The 20339-nt window shown below is 37.8% G+C and overlaps 1 protein-coding gene across 37 annotated transcripts in view; it reads right to left on the bottom strand.

Moving 5' to 3' along the window:
- HNRNPC (heterogeneous nuclear ribonucleoprotein C) overlaps positions 1-16614 on the bottom strand; it is a 50603-nt gene extending 33989 nt beyond the window's left edge. For 6 of the 37 annotated variants that reach the window (XM_081142619.1, XM_081142620.1, XM_081142626.1 and 3 more), the window contains exons 1-3: positions 16435-16580; positions 15773-15818; positions 11589-11614 (exon numbers count right to left, since the gene is read on the bottom strand). The gene's annotated coding sequence lies outside the window, so the exon portion shown is untranslated. Of the gene's footprint in view, positions 1-10884; positions 10983-11588; positions 11615-11940; positions 12106-13794; positions 13857-15772; positions 15819-16434 lie in introns of all 37 variants that reach the window. The other 31 variants (XM_081142650.1, XM_081142622.1, XM_081142632.1 and 28 more) reach the window with 14 other exon arrangements.
- Positions 16615-20339: the final 3725 nt, after the last annotated feature.

The raw sequence follows: 20339 nt of genomic DNA, 5'->3' as shown, positions 1-20339 counted from the left end.
GCCTGCAACTGAGGTAAGTGCCCCTTGGCCAGAATCAAACACAAGATCCTTCAGTCCGAGGGCTGACACTCTAACCACTGAGAAAAACCGGCTAAGGCCAAGACTGCGTACTCTTTAACTCAATAATCACACTTTTGAGAACTCATCTGAAAAAAACAAGGATGTGGACATATTAATAGTAAAAAATTAGAAAATGTGCATGACAATGAGACTGGCTAAATACATTTCAGTACATCAATCCAATTGGGTACAAGCAGCAAAAATTATTTTTAAATGACATTAGCATTGAGAGGTGTTCAAGATGTTACAGAGCATATGCGATATATAGGTTATCTAGATGATTATACTCAAGTGTTAGACATCCAGGATGTGGTAGAATTGTGAGGTTTAAGTACTCTTTTTCTGAATTTTCTCTTTAGTAAAATAGTTTATAACTTTTTCATTCTTTAAAGATAGCTTAATGCTACCCTAGAATATAATGATTATGATATACAGCTTGGCCTAGAGTAGGGGTGGGAAACTTTTCTGCCAAGGGCCATTTAGATATTTGTAACATCATTCGAGGGCCATACAAAATTATCAACTTAAAAATTAGATATGAAGCCCGGCCGGGCATGGCTCCGTGGTTGAGCATCGACCTAGGATCCAGGCGATCGGGGTTTGATTCCTGGTCAGGGCACATGCCCTGTTGCGGGCTTGATCAATGACTCTCTCATCATTGATGTCTCTCTCTCTCTCCCCTCCTTTCCTCTCTGAAATCAATAAAGATATATTAAAAAAAAAAAAAAAAGGCTATGAAAACAACACCTCCTAGATTTACTGAATTTCAAGTCCTGCCTGCAGCTGCCTGGGTAGGGCCATACCTATATGGCACGCAGGATGGAATGGGGAGAGACAGAGAGAGAACCATCTATGTGAGAGAGACACATCTACTGGTTGCTTCCCACAAACCCCAGGACTGGAGCCAGGGGGATAGACACCCACAGACGTTCCCCACCCCTGGCCTCGAGTCAGCAAAGTTTTTCTATATACTACTGAACAGAAGTTAGAAAAGTTAAACACTTCCCTTCTTCAAGAGCAATTCAGAACTATATAAAAATCAAGGAAATCGACATCTCCAGGGCAATGAAATTTTAACTCAATATTGTGTGCAGTAATTTGGGGTTTTTCATTTATTGGAAGTCCCAACAAATATAGATATATCTCTCTACAGTCTCAACCTTCACAATCAACTGTGCCATTATTAAAGTTAGTCATCTATTTCTATGAGGGTTACAACAGACTTAAGGAAAAAAAACCATCCAGCATCTTAGAACCCATCATATTCTTAGGGAGAGCAGCTTCTACACAGTAAAACTCCCCATCAACAAACATCTATTTATTCTCAGAACATTTAAACCATTTGCAAAAGAGAGGTTCCTGAATTTAAGTACCAAACATTAGAAACATAAAAAAACTAAAATCAGCATTTCAAAATTACTTCAGTAAGATCAATAAATCTTGACTGGGAACTAAAAGGTCACATTTGATTTACAAAAATTATGAACAGCTCTAGCTGATTTGTTTCAGTGGTGTGTTGGCCCTTGGACTGAAGGGTCCTGGGTTTGATTCCGACCAAGGGCGCGTACCTGGTTGCAGGCTGGATCCCAGCCCTGGTTGGGACTTGTGGGGGAGGCAACCAGTAGGTGTCTGTCTGTCACATCAATGTTTCTCTCTCCTCTCGCCCCCCTCCACTTTCTAAAAAGCAATGGAGAAAATATCCTTGGGTGAGGATTTAAAAAGAAAAATTATGAACAAACAAAAAAATATAACGACTTACTACTTCTAATGTAACTGAAAACCTATGTAAATGAGAGTAACAAAATGGCTAGTGTATAAACTCCTGGTCAAGGGAAGAGTAGTATCTTTAGATGTTAAGAGATTCACGCTTAAGAATTTAGGAGGTCTTTGTCTTAAATTAGAAATTTCCATTCAACGATTCAGCAAAATACATTAAAAGAAAAAACAAACATGGCAATTTAGCTAGAAGGTACATAAAAATTCATTATACTGTTTTCTATGTTTAGATATTTTCTTTAAAAAGTTGGGGGAAAGGAAAAAATGGTCATAACTGATACCGTTGTTAATTGGCTAGTTGTTAACAATGGGAAAGGATGAAAGAAAAGGCCAATTACAGGCATGTCATTTGGGCAACTTCACCAGGAAGCTACAACTTTGCACTCCCCAGGGGGAAGGTGTACTACAAAAGGGAAGGTAGATGCATGCCTAGTACAGTTGGGGTGACATACCTGCCTGTCAATCACACCTGGAGACAGAGATGGTTGGCCAGAATGGGCATGACCACTGCAAGCTTGGGAGTTTTTGGGAATACATAATCCCAACATAGGAGTCTGCTCTCTTGGTTCTCTTGCATCCCCCCCTATGGCCCACAGTCATGTGAACCCCCCACACAAAATGAGACTATTGGACTGCAGCTACCCTGATGCTGTATTGGACTATGCAAATATGAAACAAAAACTCTGGACACTGGCTGATTTTAGCTCTACTGAATCCCCAGCTACACTTCTTCTATGACTGAACTAAGAGAAATGGGACTTTGGGAACCCAGGGGTGTAATTCCAAGGAAATAAAGCTTTCTACCATCTCATCTTCCTGTGGAGGCCTCTGGAAATGCTTATTCCAGCAGTACCAAGAACTTCACCCTCAGCAGCAACAAGGGGAGATGAGGCCAGCTCCCCTCCAATAACGTAACTATTACAGTCAAAGATATATCTTAAATTGCAAATTTTTTTAAAAATGTGAATCTTTTGCCTGGCCAGCCTGGCTCAGTGGTTGAGTGCTGACCTGTGAACCAGGAGGTCATGGTTCAATTCTGGGTCAGGGCACAAGCCTGGGTTGCTGACTCAATCCCCAGTAGGGGGCATGCAGGAGACAGCCAATCAATGGCTCATCATTGATGTTTTTCTCTCTCCCTTCCTCTCTCTGAAATCAGTAAAAACGTGTAAATAATAAAAATGTTAATCTTTTAAGCTATCATTTGTCACCAAGAAATAATTATAGATTGGTCACGTTATACCAGGTATATGATCTGCCCAAGAGCACAGAACATACAAAATACACACATTTCAGGATGGCATATATTCCTGATTACTAGCTTAAGAGGCATCACCATTTATCCAGCCTGCCTGTTTGAAATAACTTAGTTCTTAATTCTATCTGTAAGTCTGGGAAAGTCATTAGTTCAAATTTGCATAAAAGTTTTTTTATATTGTATTATTTTAAATTTACAAAAAATGTGGCTACACTGTGATCCTCAACTACCTCTCATCCAACCATCAAAAACACTCTTGCCATTAAGTCCACCAAAATTTCTAATTCCTAAATAAGCCATAAAATGGAGAAAGGGTGTAGACCAGTGCTTCTCTTTAAATGTGCTCATGATAGTTCTAGCATAGAGCGTGAAATTCTTTATCTCTATGAAGATTCCGGATGATGATGATGATGGTGATGAGGATAATGCTTCTGCTGCTGGAGCACAAACTATATTTGGGGGAAAAAACAGTCAACAACACTTATTCACAATCCTTCACTTCCTTATCTTGTAGAAAGTTTCAATTGTATTACTAAACTTGTTTAAACTGAGCATTCAGTTCCAACGAAGTATACTTTTCAAGGTCTACCATGGTTCCTTGGAGACATGTTCAGAAAATCAGGGTTTTTCAGATTTTACAAAGGTAATAATACTATGCTTTTTTGCTATATAATGCCCCACTGAGACCTGAGGAAGGAAACATATTTCCACAGTAATTCATATGCAGTCACTAAATGTAACACAGACTATAAATAATCTCATGTCAACTGAGGTCAGGTTCTGTCACCAAATGAGTCAGTCAAACTTAGGACTTTCTTGCCATGTTTTGAAATTTCTGAATTGTGAATGAAAGATTTTGGACCAGTACAGCACAATTTTTATAAGGAAATCTAAGTTAAAGCTACTACATTTTCCATCACTCAGACCTTAGCAACTCAAACATGATTATACCCCAAACTTGAGAATTTAACAGTAAAATGCATATATAGTTGAATCCCATCTTTTATCCTGAACTTGATTTTATCAACCAATATAAAGATAACTATGCCAAGACTCTCTTTCAATTTCTAAAAAACTTATCTCATAAACAAAACTTCCTAAATTCCAAAAGGACTAAGCGAAAACACATAAAAGCAAAAAACCATTTTTCCTGTTACCACACCCATAGAAATAAAATCCAATTGGGAATGCCTTACAGAGTCCTCAGAATAGTATTTTAGGGTCTGAAAATGTATTCGTTACATGTTTTGTGATTTTTTCTTAAGTCCTTATATTTTACAAATTCATATTAAAATACTAGTGACATATATCAAGAATTTCCTTCAAAATGATGAGGGTAAGAGAAGGGTAGATGGAGGTATAGATAAAATAGTATTACCCAAGTACTGTTAAAAAATGGACAAATTCTTTTCTGTATGTTTAAAAATTTTCCACAATAAAATTGAGAGCACCAAATATATGCACACACATATCTGAGAATAAAAATTATGTGAGCCCTGTCCAGTTTGACTCAGTGGTTAGAGCATTGGCGAGAGGACTGAGGGTCATGAGTTCGATTACAGCAGAGGCATGAATCTCAGTTGCAGGCTCAATCCCAGGCACTTGTTGGGGCACGTGCAGGAGGCAACCAATTGATGTATCTCTCTCAAATCAATGTTTCTCTCTGTCTCTCAACCTCCCTCCACTCTTAAAAAAAAAAAAAAAAAAAGCCTGGCCAGGCATGGCTCAGCGGTTGAGTGTCCACCTAGGAATAATCAGGAGATCATGGTTCGATTCCCAGTCATGGCACATGCCCGGATTGCGGGCATCATCCCCAGTCCGGGGCGTGAAGGAAGCAGCTGATCGATGACGACTCCCTCATCATTGATGTTTCTCTCTCTCTCCCTTCCTCTCTCTGAAATCAATAAAGATATATTAAATAAATAAAATAATTCAATGGAAAAAATATCCTTGGGTGAGGGTTTAAAAAAAAATTATGTGAATCTCAAAACTATACAAAGAAATATATTCAACTCGGTAGCAATTTTTCACTTAGAAAATCTGTAAGCATTAGATTCTTATTCAATTCATACTTATCAAACACTACAGACACTGAAATTCAGTGTCCATCCCCCAAAAATAAGCAAAACATCCAGGAAAGTCACAAAACCAGAAATTATTAGTCACACTGCTAGTAAGTAGATAAACTCTTAGGACCTTTTTAGAGAGCAACCTAGGTTGAAAAGTTTTTAAAACTGCATGCACTTTAACAATTATATTTCTAGGCATTAATTATAAAAAGTAATTAATTAATGCTATTTATAAAATTTTCGTTGTAAGACTTCAGATTTTTTTATGACACTGTTTATAAAAGGGAAAACTTGGGGGAAACACTAAGGAGCCAACAACAGACTTTTAGTTAAGAAAACTACCGTATTAAGTAGGAAATCTTATTTACTAACATCTTATGTTCATGTTACGTTAAAAGAAAAACCATGCTACTTAAATGTATAACATGACGTTTATGAAAAGCAAAAAACAAACAAAACAAAAAACACACAACAAACTTTTATTTCTGGCTGGTTAACATATGCCCTTTTTTGTGGCTGGTTTGCATTTTCTTTTTTTAAGTTTTTTTTTTTATTGATTTTGAGAGAGGAAGGGAGAGGAAGAGAGAAAAACATGAATGTGAGAAACATCAATCAGTTGCTTCCTGCATGCTCCTTACTGGGGATGGGAATATGCCCTAACCAGGAATTGAACAGGCAATCTTGCAGCTGCATGGGATGACATCCAATCAACTGAGCCATACCAGCTAGAGCTGGTTTGCATTTTCTAAATATTATATGAACATGCATGTTTAATTTGGATTAAAGGTAAAATAAAGATGGGGTACCTTCCCTTAAAAACCCACATCAATCTAAACTCATTTGATTAGTCTTCCTTTTAATTTCCATAACACCACAACTTAAACAAAGGACAAATAACTGCATAATTCCAATTTAAGACAACAAACTTGAAATTAAGGGGGAAACTTTTCTTTGGAAAATACACTTCCCTATCCCAATTTTAGCCATAAAGTTTTTAAAGGTAACACCAAAATAAAAAATAGGTGATGACTATATTTAAAGGATTAATATAAGGAATGACAGTGCACTATGAATCATTACATCATTTGCAGAATACAGAAAATTCCATTTTACATGTATTCTACTAATGTATTCCTAAATGTTACTCTGGAATAGCCAGAAAAGCCCAAGACTGGTTCAATTAACTGTCCCAGACTTACATCACTTCTAAAATCAACTGAAAAGCTATAGGTTAATTTAAGTGGGAAACAGGAAGATGATTTAGAGTGGTACAACTGGAAATCAGATTGAGTAGGAAGAAAAAAAAATCAGACGTTCCTTCTAATCTGTTATGACTACCTCTTTTAAAAAATAGCTATGCGGTTTTCACTGGAAAATATAATTTCTTAAATGTTTTCATTGATTTTGAGAGAGGGAGAGAAACAGATGAGAAACATCGATCATCAATCAGCTGCCTCCTACACATCCCCTACACTGGGGATCAAGTCAAAACGCGGGCATGTGCCAACAGAGAATCAAACCAGTGACCTGTTGGAGCATGGGACGATGCTCATTCCCCTGCATGGCCAGAGAATATGACTTCTTAAAAAATGATAGTTCTTGCCCAGCTTGGCGTGGCTCAGCAGTTGAGCGTCAACCTAGGATCCAGGAGATCAGGGTTCGATTCCCGGTCAGGGCACATGCCCGGGTTGCGGGCTCGATCAATAACTCTCTCATTATTGATGTTTCTATCTCTCTCTCTCCCCCTCTCCTTTCCTCTCTCTGAAATCAATAAAGATATATTAAAAAAAAAAAAAAAAAAAAAAGATAGTTCTTGCCCAGCTGGTGTGGCTCAGCTATTGAGCATCGACTTATGACCTGTGAGATCTCAGTTCAATTTCCAGTCAGGGCACATGCCTGGGTTGGGGCTCAATCCCTAGCAGGGGCAGTGCAGGAGGCAGCCCATCAATTACTTTCCTCATTGATGTTTCTATCTCTCTTTCCCTTCCTCTCTCTGAAATCAATAAAAATATATTAAAAAAAAGTTCATCCAAATTTTGGTGATAGCCCCATCACAGGCAGCACAGCAGCCTCTGCTCTCTAGACTAACTTCATTTATCACAGCCACACTTACTTTAAGGTTGTTTCTTAACTACCAAAACTGCTACTAAACCCCTATGACACAGACTTTATTATGGTATGTATACCCACAGTACTAGAAGAGTTCAAATATAGCTACAATAAATTTTTTAATTAGAAGCAAAATGTGTTGCTCATTATAATAATCAGTCTTTAAGCACACAGAGCAAGTTTCTTTCCACCTTCCTAAGTCCCTCTCCCTTGCCCAGTAGTAGTCAATGTTGTTTTGTATCTTTCCAGATATTTCTCTCTGCCTTTACTTGGTAGAAAATACAGTTCTATAACAGATGAGCTTTTGAAAGAGCTAGAGTATTTACGTGGGGGGTGGGGAGGAGAGTTTAAAAGGCTGTTAGAGAAAAGATCACTAAATGGCTTTTGAGTTAGAACCTAAATTAGACAATCTAATCTTATGAATGTCTGGGAGAAGGAAATCCCAAAGAAAGTCTTTGAGGTAGGAACACCTAGTATGTTCAAGACACATCTGCAGTTTTACCATATTTGCACACTTCTGATATACTGTTGATACTCAGACCCAGTAGCTTTTATATCATTTGCATTACTGTTATCATTACTGTTGCTTTGAAAAGAGGTAGGCAGGAGCAGCAGATAGGCCACTGCACCTGTCTTGTAGATGGGGAGGAAATGGTGTCAAGTTGTGCTATCAACCCCTCATCGGGCGTCTTAACCTGTAAGCATCAACACACCAAATATTTGCTTTTGAGCACACTTAAATCCTCAATCTGGTTTGCCCACCATTGCAAGCTTAATCTTGCTAAAATAATGGCTATTCTTGAATTTTCCTGCAGTGGTACTGTAACACCTTAACTGTGTCTTGAACATAAGGTTATGATAAAGATTAAATAAGCTAACACAAGAACTTTAACAGTGGTGAACATATGGTAAAACGTCGATTATTACATCCAAAAGAAAGGAATTGAGGTTCTACTTCATTTTTCCTATCAAACAGGAAACCAATTATATCATGCCTGTCCCAACAAGGGTAGTTAGAGAAATAACCAGTGATGTCCTACCTACAGCCTGACTAAACTATTCTCTTCAAACTAAGTACATTTGCTCACGAATACACGCAGAGAAAAATCATTCAAAAAACCAGAGCAAGTAGCCTCAGGCCTAGGATCCCTACTTTATTCAAGAGATGACCTACTCTAATAGCTTACTGTCCTACTTGCACTCAGTCCTCATTACTAATATTCCCCACAAAACAGCCAGAAGGAAATTCCAGAAAAAGAATCAGACCTCTCCATTCTCTGAAGTCCTTCAACAGATAATTTAAATCTTAAACATGACCCGAAAAGGACCTGTATGTTTGGTACTTGTCTACTTCCCAAATTTCATCTCTTATCCTATGCATTCTCAGTGACTATTCTCCAGCAGTATTTCTTGCTGTGAGGCCTAGTTTTCCCCATTATCTGCTTTCAGATATGATAATCCACGTACAGATCTCAATTTCAACATGGGCTCCATTAAGGTCTCTTCACTGGCAGGACGCTGACACTTCCACATTGTAAATTTGGTTCCCCCTACTATCTCACCCTGTTCTTTCACTTCATGGATCTAGATGTGAAAATGCTATTTGTCCACTTTATGTCTCTCCTCAATGGTCTATAATACCCAAGAGGACAGGGGACAGTATGTTTTGTTCATCTCTGTATGCCTAATGGTGATTTTCAGAATAAGCACTACTCAAATGTTTAATGAATAAATATTCCTACTTGAATGTTCCAGGAGCATCTAAATGATCAATGTTTAAATAACTTTCTCCTATTCTCAGCCCTAATCCTTTTATCTATCTATCTTCATCCCAGAAAGTAGAATCCTAGGGTTCTGGGTTCAAGCCAAATCCCTCACTCTTTGTATCACAGCCACCACCAAATCCTCTTTACCTCTCCTCTCTAATCCCAGTACCACTGCTTTTGACAAGGTCAGGTCATTCTTCTTCCTTGTAGTTTAATATCTTCATTATTTATCACCTACTTCCAATCTTATTTTCCTCTAAGCCATTTCCACACTATCAAAATGACATTTCTAAGAAGGAAAATCTAACGTCACTCCCCAGTTTAGAATCTTTCAACAGCTCACCACTAGTTTCTGGATAAAGTACAAACTCCTTGGCACAGCATTAAAATATTTATAATCTGGCCTTCTCTAAAATTCATTTCAGCCTGCTTTCTCTTAGAAGCACTTCCTGACCACTTAATTAGTAGGTACACATTTTTGCGTGCTTCTATAGGCTCTGTACTTATCTTCAATCACATTACATAATCTCACTCATCTGTCTCCCTCCCTAGGGTGAGTCCCAGAAGAACTATACCCTGTTTCCTCAAAACCAGAAGAACATAACCCATAATGGATTTGTAAAATTAGTTAAGGAATAAATTAAATTGAGCCTATAGTGAACAGCAGCCACACGACAGAGAACACAGTAACAGGTTTCATAGAGAGCAATAAAACTTGGGTCTTATAAAAGAAAATTTCCCATTCCTTTTCCAGATAACCTCAGGACACTTCTTTGTTTCCATTCTGTTTTCCTTTAAGGCTGCCGTCAGTGTTCACTTTAACCAAATTTTACCTCTTCGGTACAAGAAAGAGAAGGGGTCTAGAATGTGATTTATTCTAGTACCACAGCACTGAATATGCCTTTAAAAATCAATTTTTTTCCCCAGCTCAAAATCTGTTAGTTATCAAAATACCGAGCTGTTGTAAAATACTACAGGTTATAAAAATTCTTAACTCTTTGGCTACTTATATCCTTATTTCTGCATTATTCGTGTGAATAGACCAGATTCATCCCTTCTTATCACCCTTGGGAACATACTTTATTGCCCAACATCGATTGCCACACAAGTCATCATTGAAAAAAGAGGACAACCCTAGATCTTCTCCGATTTGGATATTTCCCATTAAAAGATCTAAAAACCTTCCTATCCTTTTTAAAAAACCTTCCAGTGAGACAGCATTTAATATTACAGCAACCTTGTGGTTTGATTCATGTTAAATTTTAATAAAAATAGTCTAAACAGAATACAACCCAAAACTGTTGTCACAAACCCAAGGAAGACTACTCCAAATGATAGAAAATTTTCACTAATTATCAACAGTAAGAAAAAGAACCATTTTGTTCCTAATCATTAACACAAGTCATTTCAGCCCTGCCAGGTAGCTCAGTTAGTTGGTTGGAGAATCACCCAATATGCCAAGGTTGCAAGGACTTCGATCCCCAATCACATACAAGAAGCAACCAATGAATGCATAAGTAAGTGGAACAACAACTTGATCAAATTGATAGTCCTCCTCTTTCTAAAAAAAAAAAATAAATAAAACAAGCCATTTCATTCTAAAGTATATGTAAACTTCAGCTGCTTTTTTCAACTATCCAAAATTCTCAGTCAGCCCAAGTTAACTAGATACTCCTAATTCCATTAGTTTACAAAAAACTGAAGTGGCCTCCCTTGGAAACATGTCTTGAGATACAACAGAAGGATTAACCCTAACATTTCCAGAAGCTATCATCACCTCATCAACTAAACTTAGACTGGTGTATTTCCTAGTCTTCACAACGAAACTAGTGGACCTCACACCTCTTACCATCACCCAGGAAGGGTGTGCATCTGTTCCGAAGGCCCCCCTGGCTCCAGGTCATCCTGGCTGCCGTTGCTCCAGGCTGGGCATCCATGTTGCTGCAGCTTGTGGTTTGTGAGGGGTAGTGTACAGGAAAAGCAGGATGGGATTTCAAGGGAAACAGGAGGAAAATGGCTTTCTGGGAAAATGCCATCACCATCATAGGTGCTAAGTAGTACCACACACATTTTATTGCAGCACAGTTTAAAAATTTAACAAATGAAAGATTAAAAATAAAAAAAACAAAAATAAAAAAATTAAAAATACAGACGTCCAGAGATGCTCTAAAACAGTTAAGTTAAAGATCAGGAAAAATAAGGTCACAGACTTAACAGCCAGTAAAATCCTTTCGAGCGTGGGGGAGGGGATGAGGGCAAGGGTGGGGTTGGGAGAGAAAAGGTTTATGTGATCAATCCACTTAAAAATGCTAATGCCTTCAGTTTCTCTCCCAAGATGGAAAACTCCAAAGTCAATTAGGAGGAGGGAGAAATTCTTATGAACATTCAGAAAAACTCGATTTTAATCCGGTTAAAAATCATCAGTCATTATCATCATCATCATCACCATCATAAGTATAATAATAATAATAAATAATAGTAACTAGTAACAACAATAAAAAGGAAATCAGCGGAAAGTCAGGAAAAATGTAAAAAAAAATTGGAATAACTTACTGTAGCTGAAGATCAAAAAAATCTCACTGTAAAAAAACAAAAATAAAAATAGCCCAGATTAGAAAAACGGGAGGTGCAAAAATGTTAAGTCAGTAAAGTTCATTTCTTTTCTCTTTCCAAAAGCAGTTTCCACAAAAACCGCTAGGGTCAAGTTCTCAGTAGCAGACAAGCAAAGCCCTTTCCACATTATCAATCAATCTTAAAAATACACGAGGAAGTAGAGAGGTCAGTTTATGAGAGGCTAAAAGGCTCCTCCTCCTCTAACCCAACTGCTGCAGAAAAAATAGAAATAGAAATTTTAAAAATTACATCTTAAATCCAAGTCCCGTTTTTGGAAACAAAAAAAAAACACCTGTAAATTTGCCGTAGTGCACACCAAGTTGCATCATTATGTTTAAAATGTTTTTTATAAAATCAGTTTTGGAATGGGAATGTGTGTGTTCTGGAAGGGTAGGGAAGGGAGGTTAAAAATCAAAGCTGAGCTCCAGTGAGTAGGGATGGGGTTCGCCTTGCTGCCCTGTGAAAGGAGAAGGGACAGATTGAGTCAGAGTTCCTCAGAAATGTTGTGCCCTAAACCCCCAAGACAGAAACATCTGTCCATTGCAACTAACACATTTTGGTAAAGCATAACGTTCCACTGGGATGGGGAGAACCTCTATACAATCACTTCTATCAGTGACTGTCTTCACAACTGTTAAACTGGAGGTAACTAGAATATCAAAATATGTGCATGTATTCCCTTAAGGGTCTCAAAAAAGGTCTAGGTCTAAGTTTAAACATTCATCTTGATAACCAGTTTGGGCAAGGAAAATATAGAAAAACCAAGCCAACAGAGATAAAGAAGTGAGCAAATCTCAAAGATGAAGGAAGATTAATGAAAGTAAGCAAATTCATGGGTTTTTAAATTTTAAGTCCATGTAGTTTTTCCTGTAATAGACTGAAGGAGAATGGTCTACCAGGAAGATACATAAGAGATAACATTTATACTCAAAACCAGTAAGTGAACAAACCACAAGACCTGATAGGTTCTATAATAAGAAGGAAAGATGCTTTAAACAAGGAGCACATTATTCTACTCACTAACAGAATGAAAAACCAAAGATGAAGGAAAAAAAGATTATGGCTACCGAATTTTTAGTGTCATAAAATAGGTGAATAAACTATGATCCTTAAGAAATTTTTTGTTTCTGTGGTCCCACTATTTATTAACTAGTATATGTACCTAGTTCTAAGAATGAATTCTAAGAATCTGATATAAAAATAACATACATGACAGACTGGCTGTCTAATCAGCAAAAACAAGATCTGCAATCAGACTGTAGATCTTTTGAGTACAGAAGAATGAACTAGTTGCATTCACATTTCAATATTCAGCCATGAGGTTTTATTCTCATCTCCAAATGTCAGTAAACTAAAAAATTTTAAGCCGAGTGGGAAAGTGTTCCATGAGTCAACCATATGACTACAGCAACAGAACAGGTATTGTAAATTTTTAAAAAGCAGACCAGTTTAAGCATGACATGTAAGTTACTTTTATACTTGGATTGATGTGTTAAGTTGTACAAATGTACAAACTACACAAAAAGTTGTACAAAAATGTACATTCTTTTGAATGTTATCTCCTTTGAGTCAGTGTTTGGAATGTCTCATCAATTTCTTCTTGGAGTCACAGCCTGAACTTGGTACTTAAAATTTTCAGGATATGTTAAGTAACTTGGTGGCTCATCTACAAACAAAATCCTTCGCACATTTGTCACAAGACATAAACTTAAAAAGTAGTTAATATAAAAAGAAAGTTATCTTTCAAAGTCAAGAAGTTAAGATGTTTCCCAAAATGTGATAAATTGATGAGTTCATAAAAAAACCAAACTACTTTAGCTCGTAATTCCAACAACTAGTAATTAATAGTGTACCCAGATTATACTGTACTTGGACAATCTGAGAGGTTTGGATCCTTTCTAAAGGGGTATTCTCAAAGGGAGGTCTGACAATTAGTATCACATGGCACTTACAAGAAATGCAAATTATCGGGGCCCACTCCAGACTGACTTAATTAGAAACTCAGGGGCTAGAGAGCCCAGCAATGTTTTAACTAGCCCTCTTGCTGATTCTGATTTCAGCTCATGTTTAGGAACTGTGAAGACTTTAATGAGGAACTTCTTTATTCCCCTAGTTAATTTAAGATAAATTTTTATAAACAAAGTACCTTATCCTTCCAGTGTACTGACAGCAGGTTTAAGCACCAAGGCTTTGTATGTGTTCCTGATACTATATAAAATAAATCCAAGAAAATTATAACCCATCATAGTAAATACACCAAGGGAATTAAAAACCAGCTTATAGTAATCCTTTTTCCCTTTTTAACCCCCACACTTCCAGTTATCTTAGAAAATTCATGCAATTATGATACATCTAATAGTTCTGGTTCTCACGAATTCTCTAGTAAATCTAATTATATACAAAACCATAATCTTCCCTGATCCCAAAGAGAATGAGTATACCTATTAAGTATGAGCAAATACTTATAAAGTTGTCCCCAAAGACAACTACTAAGAAAATTACTTAAAGACTGAAATACTTTTATTAAATGCAGTTAACATTAATGATATACAAAAACTGCTTTTACTTTTAATAGTAAAACTATTTCTGTATCTTTTCCAGCCTTCTAGAAAAAGTTATAGAAATAAGAAATCTAGCAATTTCTATTTTAATTTCTGATTAGATTTCTATTTTAATTTTGTTTCTACAACTCATTTGTTATATATATAACAGAAATTCAGACAGTTTAACTCATTTTCCTGGCACAGGTAATAACCAGCATTGGGGGGGAATAAAATCCAGTTCTCTCAACTCGTAGGCCAAGATTTCTTCAACTGTTACCACTCCCCAGTTAACATCTCACAATTTCACCAGTTAAAATAATCTTTAAGATTTGAATAACTAGCTATTTTGGAGCTTATTCCTTGCTTGTTACTAACAGTAATTCCATCCAAAACAAGGTCACATGCTATGTGAAACCCTCTAGAGACCTAATTACAAATATAAGCTATACTTATATTCTCTACAGAAGAAACAGCAGACACCACCAAGCATTCACGTGGCATCAGCATGGGAAACAGAAAGGTCAGAAGACCTGCAATTTAGTCATCGTACTTAAACCCTTCCTCTCTAGCCAACATACAAATGTTGCTAATGACTACCTATTTGAAAGCACATCTAGAATTGTTCAGATATTAATTCTGTGGCCAAAGCATTCCAGATGGACATTAACTCAAAGGAATGGTTATCTGGATACATGTTGATCTAACACCTCAAGGCAAGTAAAGTGCCCTTTAACTAATTTCAACTCATCAGTTACTATTCTTAAATATTAATTCCTGACATTACTCTTTATCTGCCAATACTACTTTTATAAGGTATATTACCTAAATTAGGTAATCACCGCCCTTACCTCATTTACAACAATTCTGCAGTAATAAACATTAGTCTTAAGCCCATGTAATAAATATAAATGTTTAGGCTTAAAAAAAAAAAACACGGGGGGGAAATGCTTTTGATTCCTATTACATCATCTACAATGGTGAAGCGTCAACAAATACATTGGGTATCTAGAATAAGAGTACTTTTACTTCCTATCAAGTAGGCTTCTTAAGGGATAAATTTACCTTGCACTATTGGTTTCCGCCATGTTAGTTTGTGAGATTTAACACATTATGAAAATTAAAATCACCTAAATCTTACACGATGATAAAAAAGAGCAATTTTTTGTAATTTTTATAAACTTAGCAAAAAATGTTAATGTTTCAGAACCTGGCAAATAGTAGGCACATTGATACTTGCTTAGTTATGAATATTGCCAGTTTAGATGGTCTGGAAAATTAATGCCAGAATATCCTGAAAATTAAACTTTAAGTTTATCATCTTAGGACATTATATTAATAACAAATATTATTCTTGTAAATATTATTCCCAAGTACTGCTTGGGAATTTCCAGTTACTGCTGTAATTAGGTTCTTGTAAAGATTCAAACACAGTACTTTTAGTGCCTAGTATTCCTACAGCTAGGTAAAACCACTTGACTAATTCAGTGGTCAAATTTCTTACTAGTTCCGCTCCTGATTCAATATGACCCTGGCAACCAACACTCTTATGCCTCCGTTTCTAAGAAAGATAGTAATACCTACCTCAAGGAAAGTTCCACTAACTTATATATTTCAAGTGATTTGTAACCTGTAGATAAAAAGTCAGCTTTAATTATTACTGTTAATATGAGATTATAATCTTTTAAAAACCAACTGAAAATAAATACTTCGAGGTCCATTTTCTCAGAGAAGTAAAATGAAAAGTAATCAATAAAATATTTTATCTATTGTTATAATATTTATTATTCTTATGCCCTGTGGTACGCTCCAGAATTTAAGAGACATGCGGTATAATGTCTACTTGGTAATCTTCCCCCAAACCCCGCCCAATTTTTAAATTTAACCGGAGGCATCAGCATCGTATTAACTTCAACTACATTAACGAGCATCTTGATCTTCCCTTTCGTGATCCCTCTTGGAGTCCTCATGGCGGTAGAAAATGAAAGGAAAGCAGCCGTTAACATAGAAAGAGAACGAAAAAAGTACATTTCCTCTACTGATCGTAGCCTAGAGGACACTAGGTTAAATCTCCACAAGGGCTGAGGCCTATAAAATTCTCTCCCGCATAAGACCTATTCCCCCACTGCAAGAGAATAAATGGGGGCCTAATTACCGAGGAAAGGGTTCCCTCATTTTCTCTCCCACACCCCTTCGCGCTCACCCAGGAACCCAGCGCCTCCCCTGCTTCCGTCTCCTCCACTTACCTGAAGAGAAAAGGGAGAAGAGATTCGATTCTGAATCTCCTACTCCCGGGTTCTACGTGGAGAAGTGGACTACTGCTCGAGGTCAGCAACGCGGCCACAACCGCTCAGCCTTCGTCTCTTCACAAAATGGCCCCCGAGTCTCCTCTGCCGCCGAGGCGAAGGCTTAGCCCCCGCCCCACTACTGGGATTCTTCCTATTGGCTGCAATTTTTCTCGCTCCCGCTTCTAATTAGACAATTCTACCGCCCTTCACAATTCTGTCCAATCACAGAAAGCAGTGGGTTAGACTAAGCAAAAGAATTTCCACATGCGTGAGCGAAACTAGTTTGTAACTGGTTATTTTTCCTGTCATTCATCTCCTGAGAAATGTTTATTGGCCACTGTACCTGAGGAAGCGCTGGGTGGAAACTCGCCTTTGTATCGCGGACCGCTTCACATCCGGGTATCCGGGAGGTCTGATTGGCGGCCGCTGTATCCTATCTCTGTTCCTTAGAGCGCCTACTAGAAGGACCGCCCATATCTTGGAATTCCCGCTGCGCAGGGGCGGGAGAGAGGGAGGGATTTCCGTAGGTAGCCGGTTCAGGAAGATCTGCCCCAGCCCCAGGCCTAGAATTAGGAGAAGCGCCCGGTGAATCCTCCGGCGTTTGGTGTGAATAAAGAAAAGAGTTTTCTCGGCGAGGGGGCAACAGTGAAGAGTCAGCCATGTCGGCTGCCTGTTCGGGACCCCTCTCGCTGCAGCGAGAGCTCTTGTCTCTCCTCTCCTTCAATAAACTTTTTGCTTTCCCTTAAAAAAAAAAAAAAGACTCAGCCATGTGTAGAAAACTAATGAGCCTTGCGGTTTTTCCAACCTCAGATTCCTTCTCAGTTCCAGACTCGAATGGCAGCTCCCTCCTGGACAACTTCGCTTAGCCTGCTAAGCCCGTCTTCATCCAACCCATCTCGCACCCAATCCGACGAACTTCTCTATTCCTCTCCGCTACAAAAACTAAAAGTCTAAAATGCTGGCATGTGAGAAAGAAGATACTAAAAGAATAATAGTTCTCTCCTGGTGGGGAAATTAAATGTGCTTTTTTTTTCTTGTGTTTTTCTTTATTTTCCAAATTGTCAACTTTGAACACGTAATCAGAGGGAAAGCATCCTTAACATGCGTAAAGCTCAGCTCAGTTACCACAGTGCAGTTCATTTAAAGGTACTTTATAGCACTGATGGTTAACTTTACACTCATCGCTTCTCCCCTCCTGGGTAATAAGGTTTTTTAGAGTTTCTTATTCCTCTCTGTATTCTCCTTGCTTGTGACCTTATCACCCTGTCAGGGTCTTAAACAGAGAGTGCAATTTGTGTTAAACTAATCATTCACTTTCATTTATAGGGGAAATTACTATTTTCTCAGAACTGACTGGTAGACTGTCTTTTCCTTATTATATATTTCATATAGCACATACTCAGAAGGACCCAGAGGATGTGAGGCTTGGTTGACATATAATTCGTGTAATTCTTGACTTAAGCAAACAACAAACACCAAAATGTTTTTTTATTTATTCTCATAGAATAAAAATGTCTAAAAAGCCTGGTCGGCATGGCTTAGCTGTGGATCTATGATCCAGGAGATCATGGTTCGATTCCCAGTCAGGGCATATGCCTGGGTTGTGGGCTCCATCCCCAGCAAGGGGCATGCAGGAGGCAGCCAATCAATTAATGTTTCTATCTCTCTCTCCCTCTCCCTTCCTCTCTCTGAAATCAATAAAATATTAAATAAATAAATATGTCCATAAAATGTTAATGAAAACTACTTTTCATTTTACCAGAAATCAGTATTACTGCATGATCTTTTTCAAACAATTATGTTTATATATAATTTTTCACTTTTATTGACTCATCCAAAACTTCACTCACTTTATTGTAGCCCAGGTTTACTGCATGATCTGTGTTACGACCTACTTATTTATGTTTTCAAGAGTTCACCCCTATGACAATTGGGGTGGAAAAGGAGGATACAAGAAGAATTAACAACCAGTCCCTCTGTCAAATAACTTAGAAATTACTAAGGATGAGAAAACCAGTGCAAAAAATAGCATAATACATGTCAAAATGCTAAGTAGCAATTTGATGACAAACATTCATAATTACCTGGTTTTAAGGCTCTGTAAACCTAGGTGAATGAGATGGAAAGTAGAAAGTTATCTTGATCTCTCTGCCTACTCTAAACACCCTTATAATTCTAAAGGTGAATTCTTCTACTGGGTGACTGTGTATAGTTAGAAAGAAAGCCATGAGCCAGACTCCAGTAATGGAGAGGGATTGGGACAAGAGGAAAGGAAACAAAAAGCAGCAACTCCTTACCTTAGGCAAAAGAGAAAACAAAGCAAAACTAACATTTGCAGATTTTTGGTTTTGTGTGAGTGTGTGTGTGGCTGGCCACATAGAGTCCTACATACCTCCCCAGCACCACTCACCTGGAGAAGATGCTATGGATGCCAGCTGTTTTTTCTTTTTTTCCCTAAATATGTTTTTATTGATTTGACAGAGAGAGGGAGAGAGAGAGAGAGAGAGAGAGAGAGAGAGAAAGACATCAACATGAGAGAGAAACATCAATCAGTTGTCTCCGGCACCCACCCCAACCAGGGGCCAAACCTGAAACCTGGGCATGTGCCCTGACTGGGAATCAAACCTGCAACCCTTCTGTGCATGGGACTACACCCAACAAACTGAGCCACATCAGCCAGGGCCTAAACTTTCATTTTTGATTCAAGAAGTAATTCTCTTTGAAGAAGGCTCTATGTAGCTTGGAAGTATTACTGGAATAATGTATTCCCTGCAACCTTCCCTCCTTCCAATTCCCAGCCACCTGTGAAAAGGAAGGGAAAGAAAGGAAAAGTAGTAACAGCTGTGAAATACCATGCATACCTTTTACCTAAGTTATTAGCTGAATATTGTCATCAATATCTATAATCCTGTGTACCCTCAGCCTATCTAGTCATCTACTTTATCCGCTGTGAAGCTGTCTGGATCAGGGCTTTTGTTTGCTGGGAGTTTTTTTATTACTGCTTCAGTTTCATCAGTTTTTATTAGCCTATTCAGGTTTTCTGATTCAGATATCTATAACCCTTGGTACCCTCAGCCTATCTAGTCATCTACCTTATTCCTTAAAGTCAAATAGAACTTTACTAGTTCAATCATCATTGCCTTTCTCCCTCTGCCTCCTCCATCATCCAAGGATGTCATAAGCATCTTCCACTGGAGTGCGTGGAGGTGGTCTCTGATAAATCCAGACAAAGCACTACATTAAAACTTCACACAAAGAAATAGAGAAACATAGGCATAAAGAATTTAAATGGCAATAAATAAGGACCTATCAATAATAACCTTAAGGACTTTAAGGGAGAGATCAACAGCAATACAGTCATAGTCGTGGACTTTAACACCCCACTGACTTCACTGGATAGATCTTCTAGACAAAAAGTCAACACAGAAACAGTGACTCTAAATGGCACACTAGATCAGATGGATTTAATTGATATTTACAGAACATTTCACCCCAAAGCTGCAGAATATACATTCCTCTCAAGTGCACATGGGCAGTTCTCAAAGACAGACCACATGTTAGGACATAAAACCAGTCTCTACAAGTTCAAGAAGATTGAAATATCAAGCATCTCAGATCACAAGGGCATGAAATTAGAAATCAACTACAGTAAAAACACTCAAAAACATTCAAACACATGGAAGCTAAGTAACATGTTATTAAACAATGAATGGGTTTCACGATCAAGAAAGAAATAAAAAACCTTCCTGGAAACAAAAATGAACACACAATAACCCCAAATCTATGGGACACAGTGAAAGCAGTCCTAGGAGGGAAGTTCATAGCACTGTAGGCCTACCTCATAAGCAAGAAAAATTTTTAGT

Source organism: Miniopterus schreibersii (assembly GCF_964146895.1).
Source record: "Miniopterus schreibersii genome assembly, chromosome: 1".
NCBI classification, from domain to species: Eukaryota; Metazoa; Chordata; class Mammalia; order Chiroptera; family Miniopteridae; genus Miniopterus; species Miniopterus schreibersii.
Note: the sequence above shows the minus strand (reverse complement) of the source record. Positions and strands in the feature narration are given on the sequence as shown.